The 21,799-nt window shown below is 36.3% G+C and overlaps 1 long non-coding RNA gene across 1 annotated transcript; it reads left to right on the top strand.

The window, feature by feature from the left end:
* Positions 1-5,076: 5,076 nt before the first annotated feature.
* On the top strand, positions 5,077-18,448 carry LOC146440161 (uncharacterized). Its single transcript, XR_014851366.1, has 3 exons — positions 5,077-5,216; positions 9,495-9,677; positions 18,150-18,448. It is a non-coding gene; the product is annotated as an uncharacterized LOC146440161 (long non-coding RNA).
* The last annotated feature ends 3,351 nt before the right edge of the window (positions 18,449-21,799 follow it).

Below are 21,799 nucleotides of genomic sequence, written 5' to 3'. Positions count from 1 at the left end.
GAAACATCTGTGGATTTTGGTATTCAAAGATGCGAAAACTCACTTCCACTTAAAATTCTTTACAGTTCAGATGCTTGAGCAGCACCTTAAATAATTAATTTCTTTTTATATTTGAATTTATTTTTTTCAAAAAATTCTTCAATCTATGAAATGTAAATAAACACACTCAGAGAATAAAGAAAACCTAAACACATTCGCATATCACTTCCATTTTGTGCATCTCTGATTATAAATAGTGCTTGCTGGAATAAGATTTGCAGCATTGCATCAAATCCTGGTCACCTACAAAAAACTGCACTGGTTGAGAAAAATGACCCATTATCCTATCCCCAGCTATAGCAATGAACACAATTCTAGTGAAAGGAAAAACAGAGCACACATTTTTGGTATCTCTCACTCAGCCTTTGCCTTTTTTATACTGAAAGTGGTTCATGAGACTGATCTTGGATTGTGATTTAGTTCTCCTTATCTGATCTCTCTTCCAAAACTGGTTTAAGTATCCTGTGAATCCATTTCCTTTGGAAATTATTTCCATGAGACCAACACCCTGCAATGCCCTGGATCTTCTACAGCCAGAGGTAATGAACAGTTTCTAAGGCTGCCTCCTGTGTCTCCCATCATATTACTGATCTCTCACATCCCCTCACCACCAGCTCGGTCTGGGCTGCAGCAGACTTGGCAAGTGAGTCCTGCCTCACACAGAAACTGTTTCCTGCTTTTGATCATTCCCATCAGCTTTCTCTGAACCTCTTAATGTGTCTTTTACTAGAATGATTGGGTCAGAATGATGTGGTCAAAACACACCATAGGCAGGATGGAGGGATGGTGAGAAGAAATAAATAAATTTATTCCCATGGCATGAGGTTTTTTTTTTTATGTTGTTTTCCATAAACTACAGGACAGAACCTCAAGTGTCCCTCCTATGTGCTTAACAGCACATTTTGACTAATGCATTATTTTGCATAAAACTGAATTCCATCTCTTATTTGACAACCTATTCATAATATTTCATAAAGTCCTTTGTAATTCTTCACAACTTGCCCTGGTCTCATTACCCTGAATAATCACAAATTACCAGTATACTTTCTTCCCTCACTTTACACCCTGATTTATTGATTATTACAATGCAACATTTCCCTAGACTTCCTCTACCCAAGGTGATATAACAATTTAGGATGGCACAGGTTCCCAAACCAGTGCTTTTCCAAGTCACTCCCTAGCAATACACTCTCCCATTACCATTTGCTGTCTGTTCTCCTAGTTATTGTTTATTTCTAGGTGACATCAGCACTTGACATGGAAATATATTTATCAGGCTGATTGAGAGGAACCTTCATCCTGGGCTCTAGTGATGAATGGCTTTCCACTAGCAAATTCTTACAAATTTTGATAGATAGTATATTTGATACATTATAGCCTCATTTACAAGTCTGGGAATCTTGGAAACAAATTAATCAAATCAAATAAAATTCTGCCTTTAAAATTACAGAAAGACAATTGTGATTTCTGTTATTGTGGAAATGGTAATTAGTTACTTTGCATCTTTTAAGCCTTGGACCAATGTTGGGGCCATTGGTTAAGACAAAGCCATATGTCTTGAAAGCCTCTAAAAGAGTATGTGCTAGAAGAGTTGTAATTCACCACTATTAACTGTCTGTCCTAAATTAGTCTGGCCAACATTCAAATGTATTTTTTTGCTTCACAGGATGCTTCAAACAGCTGATTATATTAATTTTTTTGTCTCTTTTGGTGTCACTGTGACCAGCTAATGTTATTCTTTCTCTTTGCTTCTTCTGTGCTACATTTATTAAATGAATTGCTTTCTGTCTTGTCTGTTGGTTTTGGCAGATATTGTCATCAGTACAAGGGCCAAAGTCAGTTGTTTGTTTTTTTTAATAGAGACTATCATAGTTGTTTATATCTCTGTGTATGATAAAATTAGGTTAAAAAGTTTCATCAAACTACAATTAAAATAGAAACACTGGGGAAAAATCTGAGGTAAAGAGGTCTATAAATGTAACCTTTCAAAGGAAATTTGTAAGGCTTCTGACTTTGGTTCTGCTACAGCTCTTACTGTTGTTGCAATGTTATGATACATTTTAGCTAATGATTTTTTTTCACTCTTTAAATACATAATATTCAAATTATCAGGAATATGATAATGGAAGAGCCCACTATTAAAAAAAAAAACCCAAAACCGGGAAAAAAACCCCAAAACCGGGAAATAGTTCCTCCTTAACATTTTGACACAGAGGAGGACAGTGATTTTATCTGTCATGAAATAATAACTCCAGAGGTCACATCAGATGTGACAGAATGTAAAAGAATTCAGTGTGACTTATTCATCTCATTCCTTCAGAAGCTGAACAAATCTGTAGGTCAAGGTTTTCAAAGCAGGGTTACAGAGTTCTACCACTGATACATATATATATATATATATGCTGAATAAAGGTCTTAGACCTTGTGTCCTAACTCCAAAATCCCACAAAGAGTTACTGAGCAGAGGCAGAGGTTCCAGGCAGACCACACGCAGAAGTGGAGTCTCACTGACCTGCTTTTCAGAAGATTATTGGTTCAGAAGTTCCCACTGAAACCAACAGGGCCTGCTGAAAGCTTGGCACTGCTGACAGTACCACTTTCTATGAGTCCAGCAGCAAGTCCGGAGTTGCATGGAAAATCTGATAGCACATTCCCTATATGCAAAGAGAGGATGTGGGAATTGCTGATTGCATTTAAAGCTTCTTTAGAGATGTTTCAGCATTATTCATCCATACTGCATACAGTTTCCATTTAGCGTGTTAACTCTTAAAACTAGCTTCCTCTCTTCATTTCTGCCAAACACTATTTTCATTCTCCTAATCTTAATTGAACTGTGTGATGCAGCAAAGTACATTTCCTCAATGATAACTCCAGACTTACATAGTTTTCTCACATCCCAAAGTCTAATGTGAAGGATACAGCATGAAGCACATAGATGGGAAAGTAAAATAAAGATAAAAAAATGTCATTACTTTACTTCTGGAGAAAATGTAATTGCAAGGCTTGAACCTAATTTGAATATTATTTGAGAAACTGCATGACTGTATGCAGAGCTCTGCAGGACATGACAAATGTACTTGTAATTCTCTTCCCTTTGAAAAAGGTAAAAGGAGTTAGCCTTAAACTGAAAGGCATCTGGGGTTTATTTACATTATTTTTATATCATTCTCTGCCTGACCATAATGACAATGAATTTTTTTTTTCCCAGGAAAAATACCTGCTTTAATTTAAGTTTCATACGAAAATGAAGTTTTAATAACGATGTTCAAGACAGAAATTAGCAGGAGTTTAAGTAGGCAAGGCACAGAAATCTTCAGGAGCCAGGGCTCACTACAAGGTTCAGAGCCAGTACTGACCTACTTGTTTACACAATAAATCTTTATTAAGGCGCCATAACTACAGTCTCAAAAAAGAATCAAAACTGATACTGTATATACATCTCAGAGAAAAATGGAAATAGTTTCTCCATATTAAACAAGTAAGGAACTGATTAATGGAGAGCTTAAAATGGCCTTCATAAGGTCACACCAGGCATATGAATAGGGAGTTTCTCATGTCTCTTTTGCTTTTCACTGTTTAGGCTAAAGTCTCTTTGTTTTAGGAGCTGAGGGTTTAATTCCTAAGTCATACATATGGCCTACCATAGTGTGACCTTAGTGCATGTCTGCACTGTGTGCACTTCTGCTGGGTGTAAACATGGTGAAATCTTAAATAATGTAATTCATCAGAAAATGAGAGATAAAGAAGTACTGTAGAGGAAAACTAGAAGTCTTGATTTAATTTTAAATGTTTCACCTTTTAATTACCCAAGAGAAAAATCAATTTAGACCATTCCACACTTCATTTGCTTTGGAGCATGTAATTTTAAATGCTTGGGTTTGTACTTTGTCTCACTTTTTGTACTACTTCTATTTGAAAAGTATAGAACATAAGTTAGAAAAAATATGAAAATTACTTAAACTTACTTTGCATTGTTTGAAACTTTTTCACACAAAAAGAAAGAACAAATGTGAACTGTGTTTTCTTCTTACTTACAGGTTTCCCAGGCTTTCTAGAGGAAAAATTAAGAAAATGGAAATTTCAAAATACTAGGAGTAAAATGATCCCATTATTGTTAGCAACATACATTTTCAGAATTCCTCCATCAGATATGAAAGGCTTACAGCCTGTTATGAGGACTACACTCAGTCTTCTGCATTGAAGGGCAGGTCAACAAACTTGTTCAGGGTCATGGGACAACAATATTTTGGAGTCAAATCCTTTATTAAAATTTAGAAAGACGGACAACCCTCCCACCTATCCCCTCCTTTGTCAAATATGTTATCCATTGCTGGTGGCTACTTGCACCTTCAAAGGGTTCATGCTAAATAGTTCATGGAATAACACACGTTACTGGTAATAGAAAACCGTGGCAGGCTAAGATTCCATGGTTGCCATCGATAGTGACTGACTGCGAAAACAAATTTAACATACTATATAGACAGGCTCTAATCACCAGTGGGTTAACTCAAGGTAATCATTTATGGTGTAGTGTTTTCCTTAACTTCTCCCCATTCTGAGATTACTTTAATATTATTTTTTACCTTTAGGTGGAGCCTGAGTGACTCTGGTCATACACTTTTGTTACTTATTGTAAAATTATGTCACTTTGATCACAAGATATAGTCAAGAAAATATGGAGTGCGTGGTCAGGGAGGGGTGTTCATACCTTGGAAGTGAGTAACTTTGGGATGAAGTGGTGCATTAGTATTATGATTAGATTAAATGAACCAAGTTCACCTGAGATGAGCAATTTCCCCAGGGTTGCTGGTTCAGCAGCAGGGCATCTCCTATCTCCCTTGGCTGACTGGTACTTTGCAGTTTATTGGCTACATGGAAACATCAAGTTCCCCCCTGCAACAATTATGACAGAGCCTGTCCAGGGTGTCTCCACTCCACTCCACTCCACTCCACTCCACTCCACTCCACTCCACTCCACTCCACTCCACTCCACTCCACTCCACTCCACTCCACTCCACCCTCAGTTCCATCCCTCTTAGCAGGTGCATAAAATTGCAGGATGTGTTGTGTGGGGAAACATGGTGGAATAGACTTCATACATGCCAACTGCATTCCATCCAGGAAGCAGCAACTGCATTTCACTGTATAACTGTTATAATTTCTGTTAGAAGGTGAGTGTAACTGCCCAGTTTTCTATAATTTTACCCCCAGTCATCTTCCCACAACATGAGACCATCATAATCTTAGGCATGGTACAGACACAAAGAAATACAATTCTTCCTCTCAGAGCATAATCCTAACATTCTCCTTCATCTTAGCCTAGAAAGCATGTTGAATACTTGTTTCCCAAGATATATTTGTGTACCAAAAATCATTCATTTATCTGTGGAAGCAAATAAATTATTCCGCCAAACTGATCTATGGAAAAGAAAGCCAGGAAACAAAAAATCAGAACAAGAAGTGGTCCCAGATTTCAAAGACCTTTGAATTCCAAAATATTCCAATGAACATAATGTAAAAGCACACACCATCTGCAAAATTCATATTTCCTATAGACTGATTGATGGAGTGAGTGGATAGTTGGTTCCAGACCATGTGTGAATGGGTGGCAGATTTTGTTCTCTACGATATATTTAACAAAACCCACACTGACATTTTATAGCATTATCATGTCAGCACATGGCATTATGAATAGAAGATTAAAAAACATTTAAGGCATTTAAGTGACTTCATTCCAGCAAATTATATTTGCTGACATTACTTAAATGCTGTTTTGCAGTGAAAACAAAAAATTAAGTTTAATTGTTCACAGCCTGTCAGCATTTCAAATTACTTCAGGAACAAATCTGATTTTTCAGCAACCTGGCACCTTTCCCACTGGCCTGGATGGAGCTCTTTAACAACCTCAGGCACTGAAGGAGCTAAAGGAGGTGGTGATAATGCTTTGGGAACATCCTTACCATAAAGGTTTTTTCTCCACAGGCTGATTGATGTGCTGTCCTCTAGCTAAGCTGAAACTTCAACATGCTGCTAATTTTTTTTGACAGACACCTAATTACATCTCCCGTTTTTCTTGGTCTTATACCACTGCTTGACATTTCCAGGTGCTTGTCTTGAACTGTGTAACAACACAACAGCAGGGTGAAACTTCTGAGGTTCTTCTCCTCCACTTATCCTGCTGGAAAAGAACAGATATTTTCATGTTCTTACATGGGACCTCCCACTTACCATAATTACTTTTGTTTCCTTATTTTCATGTGTTTTGAACAAGCAACTATCATGGATAAATACCAATCCAATTTCTCCTGGTATCCTTCTGCTCCTTTCACTTCTGACCAAACAAACCTGAAAGAGGCCTTTTTTCTGTTCATACATCTGCATTTTCTTCTGAAAAATATTTAAAATACATTTTTAGGCTTTAAGAAATATACAGGTTTACCTTTCAGACTTACATTAGAATTTCTATGTCTTAAGTCTCATTGACAATTAATATTTTTTTAAACTTGAATATTTTTGTCTGCAAGGATCAACAAAGTTGACACACATAGCATCAACTAGCATTTCTAATACCTGCACAGGTCGTTACACATCCTATTTAACCCCTAATGAGAATGATTTATGTGCATGATCTTGTTTTTCATTATCCTTGTCCATCTCCATAAACTGTTCTGTCTTGCTAGAGTACTGCCTGCTTGAGTAAAATTTTCTCATATAAAGCTAAAGAGAATTCAATTTATCATACTATTAAAGAAAAAGATTTGGGCACGCAGAAAAATGTAACTTTTCCAGTGAAAATTAAAGACAATCAAGGGCATGATGATGCACCATCTCCCTGCAAGTCTTTTGCTAGGAGAAAAACTGCTTTTCAGTTAAAGCAACACTAGCAATGTGGAAGGTCTAACACATCATTGTAACTTTAGAAGGGTTTATTTGGGCTTGTTTCTCATTTTTCTTTAAAATTTAAGTTAGAAATTAGGGTCTGGTAATTTAAAAATGATAATTTACATAAGAGCCTTCATTTTTAATTTAAATGAGAGCCCTGCTCTGGTGGATGCATATCAGCAAAATGGAAGTCCCTTTGTACTGACAACAATTAGATGAAAATGCAGAGGGCTGATTACTGATGTCTGTATGCTTTAGGTTTGTTAAATGCTGCACAGCAGTTCGGCATTAATAGCTGTGCTGCCTGGTAGCTTTGTCTTTGTTAAGTTAAAGTTAATGTCAAACGTAGTGATTTTTCAACTCCGTGGCAATTTGAAGTGTGACTTAGTAACAGGACATGCATTCCCTTTTGAAATCTGTATGGAGTCTCTCTCTACCTGCTGTGCCTAATTTCAAAGTCCAGTGCTATCATTAGGAAAAAGCAGTTGTTTTCTTCTTTGTCTGTGTGCTCTACTTCACATCAATTTCATCAAAAACCTTCTGCGACTCTTGCTATAAATTGATCCTGTGTAGCCCTGACTGACTTTTAGACCCCACAAAGTTGTATTTTTTCAAAGTTTAAAACCTTTCTTTATGACAGATCAAATACCCAGGGACACATTTGGACCTGTTATAAATCCATTGAAACTATTTCATTTCCATAAAGAAAGAATTTTTACCCAAGTAGTGGGTAAAAAAAAAAGCAGTGCATTTTTCTAGCAGTTAGTACAGCCTTGCTCACTCCAGTATTGTACAGGGTGCAATCTGCTTTTATCCATTGACTGAAAAGAAAGAAAAGGAGGAGACTAATTCCAGGCCTTACCTGGTGGCTACTGCATAGGCAAAATTGCTTATGAGAGTTCTTGAGGTGGCTGACTTGGAAGCTTTGTTGGATTTTCATGGGCCTCATAGCTGTACACAGCCTGCGCTAAGTTGTATCCTGGAATACATCTTGCTCTTCAGTTTATCTTATTCTGCAATTTATACTTTCATATTTTAGCGCAATTATCTAATGCCTGCTCCTACAATAAACATTTTTTATATCCTTTTCCTAATGCATCCCTTCTTTAGACTTCTTATTGTAAAGGCTGTTACTTGGTACAGCTGTTCATCAGTTTTTGTTCATAAAGAAAAAAATAAAAGGTTTTTTGGCCTGTATTTGATAAGCAGTATATTTAGGTACATTTCTGTACTTCAACTCCAAATTGGAATATTTCCAATATCTAATACAGGGTTTGGGCTTTACCTGTTACTAGGAGAAAGGTATCATTATGATAAAACAAATATTATCAAATAGTGGTTTTGCACAACATTTTTTAAAAATGTATTATTATCAGATACTAAATATGCTGGTAGGCAAAGTCAGAGTAAGAAAGGGGTTGAATAGAAAAGAAATTGTTCTTGAATCTCAGCACAGGCACAGTAGCTTCTACAGCTCCATTCCATGGGACACAAGCTACTTTTGTAATGCTAGAAAACAGTGACTTTATCAGTGTTGTCCAAATGCCTCCTGTGAGCATGAAATTCGTGGGAGAAAAGAGAAGATGCAGCCTGCAAGGCACTCTAAAAAAACCCTTGCAGTGTCTGCATAAAAAGGAAGAACCTTTTTTCTCTGATTCCCAAATATTTCTGAGTAGCTCTGATTTTTTTTGTTATTGTTGTGGTGGTGGTTGTTGTTACTAATTGTTATGGGGTTGTCATTATTATTATTATTATTTATTATTATTCCACACAGAAATTACACCTGAAATATGCTGTATGTAAGAACTACATCTGTTATAAAGACTCTGTTAAAATAAAACCATAGAGTTTCTTTGGATGGCTGTGTAGTGAGTTTCAGGGGTTACAGTCAGGCAAATACCATTAACCTCCTTAGTCTGCTTCTTTCACCTAACCCTGCAGGTCTGATTGAACAGGATTTCAGTGGGAATTTCTCTGGAACTGGAATACTGGAGTCATGCCTTCTTTCTCTGCAACCTCAGAATGGCACCACAGATTACTAAACATGTCCATTCACATACCAATGGATCCTGCAATATTTGCTCTTGTATTTGCTTTGAGAATGTCACAGTAGCACATATGGTGCTGTTAGGTGTTTGGCTTTGGGGAGTTGCACCTGCTTTTATGGTCTTAGAACATAATGTCTCTGGCCATTTTATTTCTTATAATCTGTTTCCACCAGTGGAAAAGTACTTGCTGTTTGCATTTCTGTCCTTCTGTGGCAGCAAACTATATCTCTGCAGGAATATAGGGCCACTTTTTTATTTACTGGTGCTAATGGAACCATATGACTTTTACTGTCAGTTGGAAAATAAGGCCACAGTCTGATGTGTGAAACAAAATTGCATTTTGTGCTCAGATGCTTTTTCTCAGTGAAATCAAAGGAACTGCAAAGACAAATGTTCTGACTAGGAATGACAATCTACCTTTTTAAATTAAAATAGAACATGTGTTTTATAAAGGAGTTAAGGAAAATAAATGATAAAGTGTGCTAAGTTCTGCAGCTAAATTAAAGCCCTTTTTTCCTGGTGAAGCACTTTGATTTATTTCTCCAGACTACAAGGACTTTTTGACTGCCTTCTGCTATCAGCTAAGAAGAAGAAGCTTTTTATTTTCACAGTGGCACTTTAAGCTTTCCCAGATCTCTGGAATGACTGATCCAGATGTTAAAGGACACAGCAGAACTCAATGGGGATTTGGGAAAAATTGGCAACTAGGTAAGGTCATAGCTAAAGAGTAAGGATGAGTCTGTCTAGGTTTAAGAAGACTTAGAAATTGCTGCAACTAGAAAAAAACTTTGTCAGCCCCTGGATAACTTGTGAATGAGCCCTTTATCCAAGGGAAACCCTCAGATTTGGTGCAACTACTGGAAGTAAATGTCTTATGGAAATCCTGCTAAAATTTCCTCCCCTTTATATGACTAATAAATAATCAGCTTTTCCTTAATGTAGTGTCTTTTTCACAATGCAGACAACTTTACTGTGTCAATCAAAATACTTTTCTAATCACAACTCAGCCCTCCACAAAATTCTGAGAAATATTAATTATGGTCTATTAAAATTTAAAATGTAAAATGTAAATTAGAGTCAAAATACCAATCAGAAGGATCATGTGCATGATTTTTAACACACCTTGCACAAAATACATTTAAATTTATCATTTTAGCAATTAGTTAAATTTAGCTGATATTTTAAAGACTGAATTAATAACAAAGATCTCTCTTTCAACATGATTGCTTTGGCAATATATGTAAAAATTGAGACTCTCAGTGAAATCATATAGTCTTTTGTCTTTCCATTTTTTCCTCCAGTTCTTCAAATGAATATTCTTGCAAAAGTTTTTGTATTGCTTGAAAATTGTACAGAACAAAATATACGTAGTTGCCTGATTTCCATTATTTACAAGCACATGCTGCATGTGTTCAGATTAGTACCCAAGTGTTTCATGTCTCCAACACATTCAACTGTGGGAGTTATAGCAATGGGTAACAAAGAAATGTAATTTAAAATGCAGAGAAAAGAAAGTGTCTTATATCCAAATGATAGCAAAGTTGGACATGCAGAACATAAAAACCTCTGGTTTTCCTTTTACTTTTACACCTGCCTCCAAAACACACAAAGAGATCAGCAGTTCATCTCCTTGCTGTTTCTCAGCCCAGATGAGTATTCCTTCAAGATCAAATCTATGCTTTTTTTTAGTTTACCTTGCACCCTAATATCTTTCCGTAGGGGGATCATGTCTATTAATGGCTTCTCTGAAACAGCAGCCACAAAACACACTGGGCAAGCAAGTCCAAATCCACAGAAAAATAAATATGCATCAAGTTACAGACTCAAATGTAAAGGTACAAGGGAAGAATATTCAGGCCTCACCTCTTAAATGCAAAATTTTGTAAACAACCTATTTAAAAATATGTTCTCTGTGTGTGTGTGCATGATATTCACGTATGATACCTTTATACTGTGTCATAAAACTTCTCCAATGTTTATGGAAAATTAGCCAATTAGCCTGTCCAGGCAAGTGGACATCAGTATTTTTCCCCACAATAAGAACTGCAGATGTATTTGTTTTTTTCAAAATAGAAAATAATTATTGTTTTAAATAGACAAGAAACATAGAAGTTATAAATGGCCATGCATGTCAAAAATAAATGTGTCTAATATGTTATTGGACATACATGTGAGACCAAAACACTCCTTGACAGGACAGGGTGAGAAAGTGAGATGAAAAATCTCTTTGGGAAGGTAAAAACAGGGAGGTCAATAGGCAGCCCCCATACTACCAACACTTGACAACTACACCAAATACAGGATGGGAATGTGGAGCAGGGTATGTGAAGGGACAGTCAAACCCCTCTGAGAGAGCCTTTCCCTCAAACTGGTAACACTAAGGATGAACTCCAGGACAACCATTAACCAGATTGAACAGTAACTACAAAATTAGAAAGAGATTATTGAAACTGTCTGAAAAGCAGTGTGAAAGAAATGGAAATTTCTAGAAGGTGTTGGTAGAGGCCTTGAAGCTGGAAAACCCTGATGGCACTGCCAACCCTGCAAGGCATCCCCATCCCTGGGCTGGGCTCAGCAGCTCCCTGTGGGGTGCTGGAGCACCTGGACCTGGCAGTGACCCAAAGTGAGGGACACTGGGGACACTCCTGCTCAGCAGGCACAGATGGACACCTGGGTCACCTGTCCCTGGCACCACACAGGGGACTTGTAGCCACACAAAGGGAGGGAGGTTGCCTGTGCTGCCAGAGGGTGCAAAGGTGCATGTAAGTGTAGAGATTTGGAAATCCATAGGGCTGGAATAATGTTTTTCACTTATCTGGGACTGTGGTTTATCTGTTGTGTCACCAATATTGGTCCTGAATGTGTAGTTCACTGATTGCCAGTCCGCTGATTGCCAGTTAACTCTGTCATTAATAAATCAATAAACCACTTGAATCCTTATTTGATTTAAACCACATGAGGTAAGTAGTTTTTCCCCATGATACTTATGATCTACCTCAACACTGATTCAGAGGCCTGAGACCCACAGATGAGGATACAGGACCATACTTATATCCACAAATAAATAAAGGTTCTTAGCTTAAATGGTCCAGCAGTGGCAAGGTTAAAAACAGTGGAATATGGAGATTATTATGCTCTTGAAAACAGAACTTATTATAACATCATTCCTAGAGAGAGCAATTTGAGAAATTATACAGTATATTTTGCAAGCAGCGAGACTCCATATGTTTAGTAGTTACTATTTTTTCAATTTATTGAAATACCACAATTTCCACCTTCTATTAACTTTGGTTTTAAAAGAAGCAAAAAGGTTTGTAACTATTTTGGCTTCTGCAAGGACAGAATGTGTATCACTTACTAGTTTTGAAAGCCAGGGCTTTGTTTCTGAGTGTGATTTCAAACTGGAAGGTTTGGTTATCCAATGCTACATAGATATACAATGGTAACCACTACGTAGATCAGACAGGTTCAGCTGTAGAGAGGGTATTTACAGCAAAATCTTCAGCTTTCCTTAGGAAAAAGGTAGTCCTGCAGCAGGGCACAGAATCAGCCCAACAGAGACATTAGTTTGAAGAAAAATCTGCACCAGGTTTCTCACTCAGAAATCAAATGTTTATGAAAAATTGTCTGAATGTTTATCAGGCAGATGAACCAAAAAGTCAAGAAAGATAATTTTAGAAGATTAAATACTAAAAAGGACCAAAATTCACATGCAAAACTTCTGCCCTGCACCATCTCCAGTATAACAAACTTTCAAGTGAACAAAATTTCCCTGTGCTTCCAGAACACAGAAACAAAGAGATCCTTATTGACATACCACTTACTAAATGAAGATTGTGGGGATATTCAATAGTTATTGGACAATTAGACCTTACCTCTTAAAACATCTTTCTATCCTACAGTCATCATTTAGAGAAATGTTTGCATGAAGAACAAATATTTTCTGTCATTACTTTGTCATACAAAAAAAAAAAAATTTTAGACTCTTTCTGCAGCCCAGGTAACACTTTAAATCTAGAGCTACCAAACCTAAAAGTTCATTAGTTTTGCTTCTTATGTATACATCTCTTGGTAATTGTGACCCAGAGTATTTTACACAAATATAAGAATATAAGACATTTCAATTTAGAAATAATTAAATTTCATAAATTTAGTCTTTAATAAATACAAAATAAATATTGAAACTTGAGCTTTTTTTTAAGCACTAACATCCAACATTTCCACTAAATAATTAATAAAAATATTTGCTTTTATTTTGGACACAGTCTGGTTTTGACTGTCATTCATTGGGAAAAAATATATCTGTAATTAATCTTTTTCTTCCTAGTTTAGTTCTGCTGCACTTCAACCCTAGATAAAAGACTTATTCATTGACTGAAATGCTGAAAAATCTCAGTTATAAATGTCATTGTTCCTTACAATCTAAAATATTATAATTAATTAGTTAATTTTAGAGCAAGATAAAAAGGTTTGGTATTCTGTTTACATTCAGATGTGAAAAGAGTTTGGTATTTAATTATACTTTGACTTGTAAATCCAGACAACTGGAAAATGCACAATTCGAAAAAATTCTCTAGTAAAGTGGCTTCTGAATGCAATTGTAATATTTCTGGCTAATGGCTGAGGTAAATAACAAGTTTAGTTGGATTTTGGCATCTGGATTCTACATAGTGCCTCCAACAGAGTGAGAATTGTAGAATTTTTGATGTATTCATACCCATGAGAGGTATTCATAGTTTCACCCCTCCATCTGAGGTTTGTATTCTGATTAAAATAGGAAAAAAAAAAACCCAAAAGATAAAATTACATTTCAAGGCCAAATTTATTGTTATTCTTTCTATGCATGAAAACTGTTGATGAATCTGGATATAGCTGCCACCGATAGAAAGATGAATAAACTGCAATTGGAACTGTGGGCAGCATTCTCTGTGGTATATCTGCAGGCTTGCTGGTAAATTCAGTACCAAAATGCTGTAAGCTAATTCAGCACCTTTGTAGCAAGAGAAGCATGAAAATAAAGTGTCAGAATAAAAATGACATACTATGTCTAAAAAATTGGTCCCTTTAAGATCAGTTAGCTGTTCTGCCGAAAGCTTAAACCAGTTTAAGCCAATTTAATCTGGCCTTACTCTTGGCCACGAGTTCCCAGTCTTTTCCTTGTGTCAATACAAGCCCTTATGCAATCAGGCACATGGCTATATCCTACTGGCCCTGCTGAAAAAAATACTTTTCTGCCTAGATTTTAGCAGAATTAACTGCCTGAGTTGGCTGACTGGAAAGCTAATGTGAGTGGTGCTGACAGAAATGCACTGCAGAAACACACCATGGAGATCAGGCTGAGAAAATTCCACTCTGAAATCCCAGCCAACTAGACCAACTGGAAGCAAGTCTGCTTTTTAAATTGGCTCTGATCTGAGCTATGTAGACTATTATATCATCCATGTCATGCGGCTCCTGTCATATTGTGATAAATAATATTAACAAGTAGAAAAATGTATTATCCTCTGTCATGCTCTGCATAAGGACTGAACAGTATGTGCAATATAAAAGTAGGTCTGGGAAACCAAAGAGGTTTTCTTTGTGCTGTAAAAACAGTTGCTTTTGAAATGAGCTGTTGAGGAGTGTGCTAACACAGCTGAGATTAGGACAGACCCTGTTAAGAAAGGAACTTTGCAACAGGGTGAAATTTTGCATTTCTAATTTTTTAGTGTCATTGACACATGCATCTGCTTCTTAAGGAGCACAGGTAGGAAAAAACTCTCCTTAATTGTCTCATTCAGTTCCTTGCCATTGCAGACACCTATTCTCAATGTTTGCTTTCAGTGTTTATCAAGATCAAATTTTTCAAGAAATTTGTTAGGTTTCTTATCCCCAGTACTTCTATGAGGAGAGTTTTAACCCAGCTTTCAGTGACAACTAAAAGTACACAAAACAAGTGAATACATTCACACAGTTCTCAAGTATTATTTTCAAACACCAGATAAAGAAACCTCGTTTCCTCTTCCAAGTAACAGTAAGGTTTCTCATGCTGACATTCTTATTCTTCCCTACAGGTTCTGTAGTTAAAAATGGGATTCCTGCATTTCTGTTTCTTGAGCAAGCTGATTTCTCTCATAATTTCTTTTAGTTATTGCAGACTCTCAACTTCAGTGACTCTTTTAAAAAATCAAACTGGAATTATTGAAATGTGTAATGTTCATAATACATACTGACAGTTCCATCAAATTAGAATATGGTATCAGGATATTACCAGGATGTTCAACAAAGGTCTTTCAAAGGAGATTTTTAGAAGCAGTTTTGGAAGATTTTCAAAGAAATATTTAGTTAATGTTCTCAGATACAAATGTGTACATCAATATAAAAAAATTAAGGAATTGTACAAGTGCCTTTTCTTCAAGCCAGCAGGAGGTATGGCTTAATCAAAATTGATTATCATTTTGATTATCCTTTTACTGATTGTATTTCCGTATCAACAGAAATAGTAGTATACAATACTAATTAATTGGATCTATTTTGCAATTTAATCAATCATAGAATCAATTATTTAAATCAATTTCTTCTACAAAACATTTAAACTGCTTGAAAGACCTGCAGAGAAAAGGTTACAAAAAAATGAAAAGAAAGGATATTCATATGTGCTATACATCACCATATGCAGGCCAAATTTTTCAATTTGTGTATATAGCTCATGTTGAGCTATACAAAAGTCAGAAAAATCCACTTCTCCCTATAATTATCTATGTAACAAAGAAACATACACAATGAGGAAGCCTACCAAAAATATAGTTATTAATCTCATTTTAATATAATAGAAAATATTTTTTGTAATATGTAATAGTGGCATTACATGCTGCTACACTGTTGTGCAAGACTCCTTGTTATTCTATAAAGTGTGTATCTGGAAACTGATGTTCCAGAATTACTTGGGAATAGAAAGTATAAAATATACACATTGAAAGAGAAATAGTCTGGTCAGAAGAAAAAGTGGAAATTAATCTTCCTAAATCCTACATCTCTCTCTTCTATTTGCAATCAAGCCAGCCACTAAAGTGACTTCTTCTAAGGCTTTTGGTTCATAATTTATAGCACCAGCTATTGTTGGCTCACAGGGAATATGAAGAGAAAAAGTACTTTCATGGCATTTTACAAGAATAAGTTGTGTGCATTTTCCTCTTATGCACAGGCCACAGTGGGATTTCCAACTGAGTTCTGCACTCCTGAGCTACTTTGTACTCTCATTTTTGGGAGCAGAGCATTGCAGCTTTGGAAGATGTCATTCCAAAACTCTTTCTCTTTGCCTTAATAAATGTGGACAGGTAATTTGCTGTCCATTTTATGACAATGATGTTCAAACACTTCAAAAGCATAAATCCCAGCACAGATTGCCCTCAGCCTTCCCTCTGTATCATCTACCTTCCTCATCCTTGTTTCACCCAGGCACAACAGAATGCAAAGCTCTAAAAGTTCGCTTGTCTGAATTAAAAAATTGAAATGAATCTTGACAGAACAAATAAAACACATTATCTCGGTGAAGTGTACATTTCAGCCACCTTACAAAAAAAAAAAGACCTTTAAAAGCTGTAATGCATCTTTCATATCTGTGAGAAACATTACACTCATGCTTCATGGGTGAAATGCTGCATATTTATAGTGATTCATTAAGACACACTCAGGTATTATGGAGTGACAGGGGTAACTGGACTATTTTCTTCCAAAGCACATAAGAAGAAACAGAGCTGAAACACAATGAACACAAATTGTGGTAATTTTAACAGGGAATTCAAAACCTATGTTACAATGATATTATAAGCACCAGGACTTTAACTAGGGAAGTGCTAACAGCAACTTGCATATTGCATGGTTACCTGGATACCTCTGCCAGGTCTTGTTTTAAGGAAAAAAAGGTTGAATTCCACATTTTATTTTGGCAGTTTGCTTCATGTTCCAGACATTTAAAAATAAATATAGGTCTTTAAATTGTGTTTATCAGTGTGTGAAGTATTAGGAAAAATCGAAAGAAGATGTGGTGGAAGACAAAAATACCTGCTTCTTTTTACATTTTTCCTACACAATAACTTTTCACTTTCTGAAAAAGCCCAGATGTATTTATTTTTCATGAACTACCATTGAAAAGACACGCATAAGCAAACTAGAGCTCTCTCTTTAATGAAGATTAATCAGTTTTATGATGCTGCAAATGATTATAAATATTAAGAATAAGTTTCTGGACAAAGACTAATAAAGAAAAGTGCCCTGGAGTGCTTTATCTAGCTGAAAATTTGAGTATTTGGAAAACAGGGTCATTTTGAGCCTTACTGTCTTGTTAATGTCTTGTCTGACATTTTTCCAGCAGCATGCAGTAGAGGATAATTTAACAGGACATGTATAATCTAAAAAGAAACACACTTTTTATTTGAATTGCCATTATTGATCCAAATATCAGGTCTCCAGTCTGAATACATTTGGCTTCATAAGGAAAGCTATGGTATCTTACATGTGTACTGGATAATTCAGTAATGAACAAGTGCTAAATAGAGTTTGCTGGAACTGAAATAGTACTGACAGAGTTTTTACATATTGGTTTCAACGTTATTCTTGTCACAGAGATAAGACATAAGACATACAGGTAAATTAGACTAGCAGGATTAATCTGCCCAAATGAAGTTGCCTACAGTATGAATGTCTGAATTTGATCTAGACCTTGTGGGATCTCTTTATAATGAATAGAGAGAAAATGAGTACACTAGAGTACAATTCACTTTATGCTGGACCAAAGTCAGCACGTTTGGAACAGGTTAGATGCATGAAAAGCAAGAAGGACTGGCAGCTAGGACAACTATGTAAGAGGCAGACGCACACCTTGTACATCTAAGGTAAAATGAGATTATTGATGTCCACTTCATACAGGAAGGACCGAGACTGACATAGTCCAGCCACATTTCTCAACTTCAGGGAAGCTAATGACCAGCAGAATTAGTTCTGAATTCTGGGAGTTATTGATTCCCATACTGTTGGGTTTTTTTTAAAGAATTCAAAATTATTTTAAATCTAAAGGAAGGTAGTACTAAACAAGAGAAGAAACATATGAATGAAAAAATATTACTCAGCTTGAGAAAACAGCTTGGCAAAATAAAATATATGTCGAATTAATACTCTTTCCATTGCTGCTTTCTTACACAGGTACACAAGAATGTCCTCCGAGTTACACACCTTAGTGAGCTGGGATTATACTTATCCCCATATCAGAAAATTGGAAAAATATGGAAAAATGTCTGAAGTCATATTGGTATGTTTATGAAAGAAAATAGAGGAAAGTCAAATTTCCAGTGTGTCTAAATGATGGTAAGTCTGGCAGGATATAGGAACCATTTTCTCATTTAGAACTTATCAGCAAAGCCTTTTCTGTCTGGCTAGACATGGAGAAATTAGGACCAGCAGAAAGAGTTTGTATGTTCAGCAGTCTCACTAAGGATAGATAGTATCAGATTCTGGGCTAAGTCTGTGAAAAAAATGGAGATAATACAAATAAATACTGAACTCATTCACTGAAAATAGCATCCCCATCTCAACCACCAAGGAGGGGAATGACTGTCTCTGATCTTGGCAGTAGCAATTCAGTCTGCAGTCAGTATGTTCATGAAATACTGAAAACCAAAACACAGATAAGTACACATTAGCTCCTAGAAGGTTGTGTTACATCATTAAATTAACGTGAGAAACTACTAATCTGATGTAAATTTCCTTAGGCAGAAATCCTGCATCACTCTTACACCTGCCAACCTAAAGGTTACGGACTTAAATATTTAGCATTCTGTTAAATACCATGCTTTTTGGTTCAGCCAATTTCTGTGATGTGTCCGAAGTTAATGTGTACATGTGTGTGTGTATGTGTGCGTGTGTGTGTTTGTACATATGGTTCTTTCAAGAGAAGGATTTTGTTAAAAAAAGATGTAAAGGGAATTTATGCTGGCAAACCCTCAGGAGGAAGAGGGGGAAAAATTTATATAATACTAACATTCATTCCATTCCTGTACTGGGGTTTGTGGGTGTACTTTAGTGAATAAAGACACTGATACAGTAGTACAGAAAGTCCCTAGATTGAAAGCATAATGTGGTATCACCAGGAACAGAAACATATTTGGGATTCAACTTTTCTGACCCACCCATTAGCGTGATTCTTGCAAAAATTTTAATATGAGAAACACTGACCTGAGAACACAAACTTTAATGGTTATTTGTCATTATCTTGCTCTATGTCCCACTTAACTACATGCAAGGAGGGAGACTGTACTTGAAAACATCTGGAAAAATCCGTGTTTTCATGGAACAACACAATTAACCTCTCTCCTTTTATCAGTAAGAGAGTACTCTGCATAGCAGTTGCTTATAGTTTTTGTTTAAAGATCATCAAAAATAGTGTGCAATGTGCAGAACATACCATGGGAAACATGAGATGTTCATTCCTCTTCTTTACTGAAGAGATTGGAAAGAGATGAAAATCCATCCTAATTTAGAACCCGCTTTTGTCATCCTCAACATTTTGCACTCAACATTGTGCTGTAACTCTTGCTTTAAAGCCTGTCAAGTTTGTTTACAGAAGCATTATCCCTAGTGCAAGCAAGATAACCAAAGTAACCAGTTCAAAAGACAAGGAAGAAGAAAACCTCAAATACAGGATGATGTGGTTCTGCAGAGGGAACTTGGATTCCTTAATCCCTCTGTATTGTTTCTCAGGAGAAAGTTTCTCATCTATCCCTTTTTTTCTCCCTCTTCTTACCCACAGATAAGGGATTTAGCCTCCTTCACCATCTTTCCCCCTCAGGCATTTCAATGCAATTCTTCTGTAAAACACTAGCAATAAGCTCAAAGGAGGGGAAACAAACCCCCAGCAAATATAGTTAAACAGGAATATTCTATTTTGCCAAGAACTCCACTGATAATTCTCCCTCAATTGTCTACCTTTTATTCTGTCTGTCCCTAGTTGCTCCTACAGCTTTGTTGAAAGCTTTATAATTTGGAGCAAAAGAGGAGGCCAGCTGACTGCAGGCAGAGCCTCACCTCCATCTGCCTCCTGCAGCCTCAGCCCTCTCTCAGAGAGATGGATTATTTAATTGCAATTATATTGTGCCAGCATTTTCCTTTGCAAGTGTAGCAGCTTTTGGGGAAGCACTTTTCGAATATAAGAGAAAGTACAACTTCAAAATAGAGCAGTTTGAAGCATTCTATTTAATTCAATAAACTGTAATGGCAAATGGTATTTTTAAAAAACACAACTTCTTAAGATGGTATAAAAAAATCAATGAAAATCTATTTCTCTAACTCCGGTTGTGTCATTAGAGAAGCTAGAACTTTTGGATTCATATCTATTGGTTCAACCCCAATTCAATCTTACACTATTCTTTCCTAAAGAAGAAAACTGACAAGGGAAAACAAGAAAAAAACCAAAAAACAAAGAAACAAACAAAAAACCCAAACAAAACAAAACCCCCCAAAAAACAAACAAAAAAACCAACCAAAAAAACCCCCTAAAACCCCAAAAAACCCCAAAACCCCTCAACCCCGCCCAAAAAATAGATCCAACCAAAAAATACAAAACCAATCAAACTCCAAAAATCCCAAAACATTCAAACCCACAAAAATCTCAGAACTAAAGTAATGTTTAGTTTCACATTGTTGTAAAATATTTGCTTAGTGCTAAGGTAATAACGTCTAATAATGAGAGACATTAAATTTCAAAAGGTGTCTTTTTCAATGGTTAAATTACCTCTTTTCCTAGTAATTTTGTCACATAAGGCAAAAAAGGTATGTCTGATGTAAGATTTGAAATTGTACTACCCCTATTAATACGAAGAAAGCTAGCTGTATCTTACAAACAAAAAAATTTAAAAGGATAAAAGAAGGAAAATACCATTTTTTTTGCACTGCCCCCAATATGTCATTCAACATATGCTATAATATGAGCTTGCAAACAGAGAAACCTACCCAGGTGTGTAACTGTGTTTGTTTACATTTTCGGAGTAGGGCAGGGGAGCACCAGGTCTCCTGGCAGAGGTGACAGGCAGTAGTGCCACGCCAAGAGCCTCACACCCACACTCGAAGTCCCCTAGCTCTATCTAGTGGATGGAAAGAACATTTTGTTTGCTGTGCAAAATATTTGAATGCAATACAGACACCTTCTCTTTTCACTTTTAATGTCTGTACTGTACCGTACTGTCTATAAATTGATTAATGAAGTAGCAAAACTGGCTGCATTATTTTATAATTCTTCTGGTTTACTGCATTTGCACAAAAAACAGTGAGGTGGGGCTATAGAGAGAAATGATATTTTGTTAGGCAACTGATATTATTGTGGTTATGAATACTTTGTTTACAAAGATGCTGCTTGTCTCCTCTATACACAGCCCTGCATAAAAATCATAATGACTTCCCTTGAGGCAATTGAATATGGCAGCTTTTTCTGAATTTTTATATATTATGTCTATTAAAAAAAAGTGAAAGACAATAGGAAACAAAAATGTTGGCACATCTATTAGCAATTAACAGTGTTCCCTCTTGAAATTTAGCTGTAAATCCAGCTCAGGTTTCACCAACTCCTGCAAAACCTCATGCAAGGAGGAAATGTCCATGGGGGTTGCCAAGCTGGGAGCACAGCACAGCCCATGCTGTGGACTCAATGGATGGCCAAAGGCCTGGCACAACAAGAGGAAGAAAAACTTTTAAGGGGATTCCCTAAAACCACAAGGGAAAAAAATCGCCTTTTTCATTAAGTTTGGGAAAGTGGTTAAAATCAATTATCAGTCCCCTCACAAAAGCAAGAGGAGTTCAATGAG

This window comes from Lichenostomus cassidix, chromosome 3 (assembly GCF_008360975.1).
Source record: "Lichenostomus cassidix isolate B80296 chromosome 3, HeHo_3.0, whole genome shotgun sequence".
In the NCBI taxonomy this organism is placed as follows: Eukaryota; Metazoa; Chordata; class Aves; order Passeriformes; family Meliphagidae; genus Lichenostomus; species Lichenostomus cassidix.
This window is presented reverse-complemented; position numbering and strand designations above follow the sequence as displayed.